The sequence below is a fragment of the Arvicola amphibius genome, chromosome 11 (assembly GCF_903992535.2).
Source record: "Arvicola amphibius chromosome 11, mArvAmp1.2, whole genome shotgun sequence".
NCBI classification, from domain to species: Eukaryota; Metazoa; Chordata; class Mammalia; order Rodentia; family Cricetidae; genus Arvicola; species Arvicola amphibius.
The window spans coordinates 47843907-47849101 of NC_052057.2; the positions used below are offsets into that span (position 1 = coordinate 47843907).

Here is a 5195-nt window from a genome sequence, read left to right on the forward strand (position 1 = left end):
CCTTTCTGACGCATGTTCTTAGGAGCTGGGCCTTTGGAGGCAAAGGTTGGAGTCTTAATGATGGGATTACTGTCCTTCAAAGAAGACCCCAGAAAGCTTGCTTCCTGCTTGTTCTCCAGGTGAGGACAGAGAAAGAAAGCATCCTCCTGCAGCCAGGAACTCAGCTCTTACAAGTCTCTGGGTCTTCACCTTTGCTATGAACTTTCTACCATTTAAAACTATGAGAAACACGTTTATAGCTTATAATACTCAGTCTATAATTTATTATAGTAGCTCCAATGGAGACAAGACCCTTGGGAACAATAAGAACTCATAGATGATGCAGAAAGCCTGAACTAAGGTAATGGTAGTGAGTATATCCAAGAAATAGAGTGGGCATATTTGAGATTTAAAAAAAAAGATTATTTATTTGAAAGGAATAAGGGAAAAGTCCTTTCTTTTTAGGAGATATGCTTAGAATCCTTGTAAAAACACAAACATATTAATTTAAAATTATTTCTTCTTTTTTTTCTGGTTTTTTGAGACAGGGTTTCTCTGTAGCTTTTGAGCCTGTCCTGGAACTAACTCTTGTAGACCAGGCTGGCCTCAAACTCACAGAGATCCACCTGCCTCTGCTTCCCAAATACTGGGATTAAAGGTGTACGCTGCCATGCCCAGCCTGCAGCTCAATCTCTAAACAGTCTGTTATTATTACATACTATGCTATCAAGTTTCCCACATTTGGGGAGATGGCAGGGGTCAGCATATTTCAAGGGCAGTGGATGAGCCTTGCCCTAGGAAAACTACCTTCTAGATCATGGTGTCTCTCCTGCAAGTTTTTTTTTTTCTGTATCTTTTTCCTGAACATCTGGTGTTGTCCTGAACTCATATCTCCACCCTAGCATTGGTGGCCCTTCTTCCTTACCACTGGTGAGCTGCCCCACAAGATAGTACTGTTAGCTACAGTGTTAGCTCCTCAGACACTGCCTCACAGACAGCACTGTTAGCTACAGTGTTAATTCTTCAGGACACTGGCTGTTTTTCATCCTTCTATGACAGAGGGTGGGGTGGGGTGGGAAATGACACTGGAGGACACTCCGTGTATTTGCTACTTTTCTTGTTGTTGTGACATTCTATATCAGAAAACAACTCAAGGAAGGGCTTTTTTAGAGTCATGGTTTGAAGGTACAGTCTATCATGAGGTGAGGGGAAAGCATTGTGGCAGAAGTACAACCTAACTGGTCACATTTTCTCTGCAGTCAGCGAGCAGAGAGTGATTCAGGTCTGTGATTAGCTGGTTTTTTTATTTGTTTTCAACTTATGAAGGCACCCCAGTAGTGCTGGGGTGGTGCTGTCTACATTGGGGTAGCACTTCCCACCTCATTTAAATGTTTCTGGAAATTCTCTCACTTGAAAACTCAGAGGTGTAACTCCTAGGAGACTCTAAATCCAGGCAGGTTGTTAATCAAGAGTCACCATAACACTGATATCTTAAAAGGGTCACACCTGTAGGAAATTCTGATACATGGTCAGTTTCAGCCCCTAACCACTCGTATGAGTCCCCTTATCATGACTGAGGTCCAGGTTACAGAAAGAGAAAGTTAATTCATCTTTTGTGATTTCATGCAGCTGTCCCAATGTTTGTTCTGTGTTTTGCCATATAGTTAAATGTTCTTATTTAATTAGGATTACATAGGGGTAAACTCTTCATCAATATGTCACTCTCTGCCATATGTGCTAATGGCAAGGGACTTTTCTGTCCCTGAAGTACATAACTAGCGTTTTGTTTCAGCCATATTCTGGATTTAATGGAGTCTTTATTGTGCATTAGTATAGTCACGTCTTTGCTACCACTTATGTTTTTATAGGGTAATGTGACTCAGGAGACTAGCGTTAGTTACAGAGACACCCAATCCATCCGTGGCTTTTCCCTTGAGGAGGACGTACGCGTGCATCATCCTCACACTAAAGCCGCTGGTGTAGTCTGCTTTTCTGCCTCCACAAATAAACTCCGTGGCCAAAACAACTTGTGGAGGAAAGGGTTTATTTCAGATTGTACTTTATACTTTTTATTCAAAAATATACTTTTTCTTTCCACCATTGATGGAAGTCAGTCAGGGAGGAAGTAGAGCTCAGAGCATGGCGGAATGCCGCCCTCTGGCTTGCTTTCTGACTTGCTCAGCCACCTTGTACAGCCCTGGATCATCTGCCTAGGGATGGTAGTGCCCACAGTGGACTGAGCCACTAGCATCAATTAACAACAAAGACAGTTTATCACACACGTGCCACAGGCCAGTCTGAGGTAGGGACTCTCCCAGCTGAGACTCGCTCAGATTTCTCTGGGCTGTGACAAGTTGACAGCTGACACTAGCTAGGACAGTCGCAATCCTCAGTGCTCCTTTAGTGTCTCTCCTAGCAAACCAGCAGGAAGTGTAGCCTTCCTAAGACTGTTCTTCCCATGTAGTCCCAGGAGGCCATGCCGTACACGATGGGGCTTTGTGTTGTTACTGTTGTAAACCAGGCAAATTCTGTAGTTCTGTAATTCAGGAAAACTTATGTAAACTAGACCAGGAAACCTGAAAGGAGTCTCTGTGGTTTTCATGTCCACAGCAGGATGTGTCTGGACTTGTATTGAACTCAGTGGACTCAAGACCTGCCTCTTTCTTTTTCTTTTCTTTTTTATTTTCTCTCTCTCTGTCTCCCTCCCTCGCTCCCTCCCGCCCTCTTCTCTCTCTCTCTCTCTCTCTCTCTCTCTCTCTCTCTCTCTCTCTCTCTCGAGACAGGGTCTCTCTCTATAGTCTTGACTGTTCTGGAACTCTTTATGTAGATCAGGCTGGCCTTGAACTTACAGAGATATGCTTGCCCCTGCCTCCTTAGTGCTGGGGTCAAGGGAGTGCACCACCATGACCGGCCACCTGCCTTTTTATTGATTCCTCATACTATAGGACAAGTATGAAAGGCGTTAGATAGCCACAGGTTATGCAGTTTTCATGCCCAGTTGTCTTGGAAGGTCTGTTGCTCCTGCCTTGAGGTCCATGGAAACTTCCAGCCAACCTAACATGAATAAGTTTTTTCAACCCCTCTTTTTTTTTATTCCTTTGTGCATGTCTAACACATATTAGGTGCATGCCTATGGGTGTGGGTACATGTAAATGGAGATAGCGCTTATGTTTCCTGGACGCCCAGACCCAAATAATCACATAGAAACTATACTAATTACGATACTGCTTGGCCAATAACTTAGGCGTATTTCTAGCTAGCTCTTACATCTTAAATCAATCAATTTCTATTAATCTGTGCATCACCATGAGACTGTGACCTACGGGTAAAGTTCTGGCGACTTTCTCCTTCTGCAGCTACATGGTGTCTTGCTGACTCTGGCTTCTTTTTCCCTGCATTCAGTTCAGTTTTCCTCACCTAGCTCTATTCTGTTCTGCCATAGGCCAAAGTAGCTTCTTTCTTAATCAATGGTAATAAAGCATACTCACAGCTTACAGAGGGGAATCCTACATCATGTGCACACACCTGTGTATGCTCCAAGGTCTGAAGAAAACTCCGAGCACACTGTCCCATTGCTCTTCACTTTGGTTCCCAGAGACAGGGTCTTTCATTGAACCTGGATCTAGACTGGTGACAAGCCCCAGCAGTCCTCTGGTGTCTGCCTACCTGCTCACAATGCCGAGTCATAGCCAGGGTTGTATAAGGGTGCTATAGGTTTGAGCTCATGTTCTTATGCTTGTACCATGAGTGCTCTTTCCTTCTGAGCCATCTTCCAGTTCTTTCACCCTGTCTTGTTCAGTTAGAGAGCTTCTAGTTCTAGGTGACTTCATTCATGTTGGCGCTGCTTAAAAGATATCTATCTATCTATCTATCTATCTATCATCTTTCATATATATATATATATATATATACATGTGTGTGTGTATGTGTGTGTATAATCTTGTTTAGAATATTTATTAGTTCTAGTAAAACCCAGAGATAATTAAATTAATTTAATAATGTTTCTTTGAATCATGAACTCTAAAATGTTATTGTTTCAATATGTAATCTATGTGAAGTTACTACATATGTTTTCCAGACTCTTTTTATTCTAAATACTTAATATTGGACTTAAATGTAACATTTACAGCCAATTTCAACTTGAAACATTTTTTCTTTTTTTAAAATTCATCTATTAATTTTATATCCTGGCCACAAGTCCCCCCTCTCCCCTATTCTTCCCTCCCACTCCCCAGTGTCCTACTCTTCCATCTCCATTTAGAAAAGGGCAGGTCTCTGAGTGTCAACAAAACATGGCAGATCAACTTGTAGTAGGACTATGTACCTCCTCATGTATTAAGGCTGGGAAAGATGACCCAGTGTGAGGAAGGAGTAGGAGCCCAAAAGCCAGTAAAATAGTCAGAGACACCCCTGTTCCTGCTGTTAGGAGGAGCCCCATAAGACGACTAAGCAACACAACTGTCACATATATGCAGAGTACCGAGGTCTAATGACAATCAGGCCAGGAACCCATCTGGTCACAGGCGATGGCCATTTCAGGCTACTTATTTCACCATTCAACTTGAAACTTTTATTAGTTACTTTTCTTATCTCTGTCACCAAATTCCTTACAGAGACAGCTTAAGGGAGGATGGTTTTATTTTAGCCCACAGTTTCAGATTCATCACTGCTTGGGCCTGAGAGGTTGGGTAAGACTCAGCACTGGGAGAATGTGGCTTAGGAAAGCCATTTACTCCATGGCTGGTCAGCGTCAAAGAGTGAGACATGAATCAGTCAGGGATGATGTCCCCAAAACGCCCAGCCTTAGTGACCTATATTCTCGAGCCTAGTGCCACCTCTGAAGTTTCTGAACCTTCCTAAGGGTAGCACCATCATCTGGAGACCACTTCAAATCATGAGTCAATGGAGGATGCTATGCGTCTAAACCACAGCAAACAAAATGTCTTGCTGGAGGACTTGACCTATATTTAGGATCCATTCATGTTAGAGTTAAAAGGTGACATTTCAGCATGTTGGCTTACACTTCCAGCACTAGAGAAGCAGGAACAGACTGTTTTGAGTATCAAATTCCAGGTCAATGGTTGCTACTTAGTGATACAGTGCGACACTGTATTAAAAAGAGTCATTTCCAGACCAACACTTTCCCAAAACACTTTGAAGGTTTCTGAAAGAATGGAATGACCCATTCTTAAACTAAGATTTGAAAAGTTAAATAA

At 42.6% G+C, this 5195-nt stretch overlaps 1 pseudogene; it reads right to left on the minus strand.

The window, feature by feature from the left end:
* Positions 1-674: 674 nt before the first annotated feature.
* Positions 675-818, minus strand: LOC119826959 (annotated as a pseudogene).
* Positions 819-5195: the final 4377 nt, after the last annotated feature.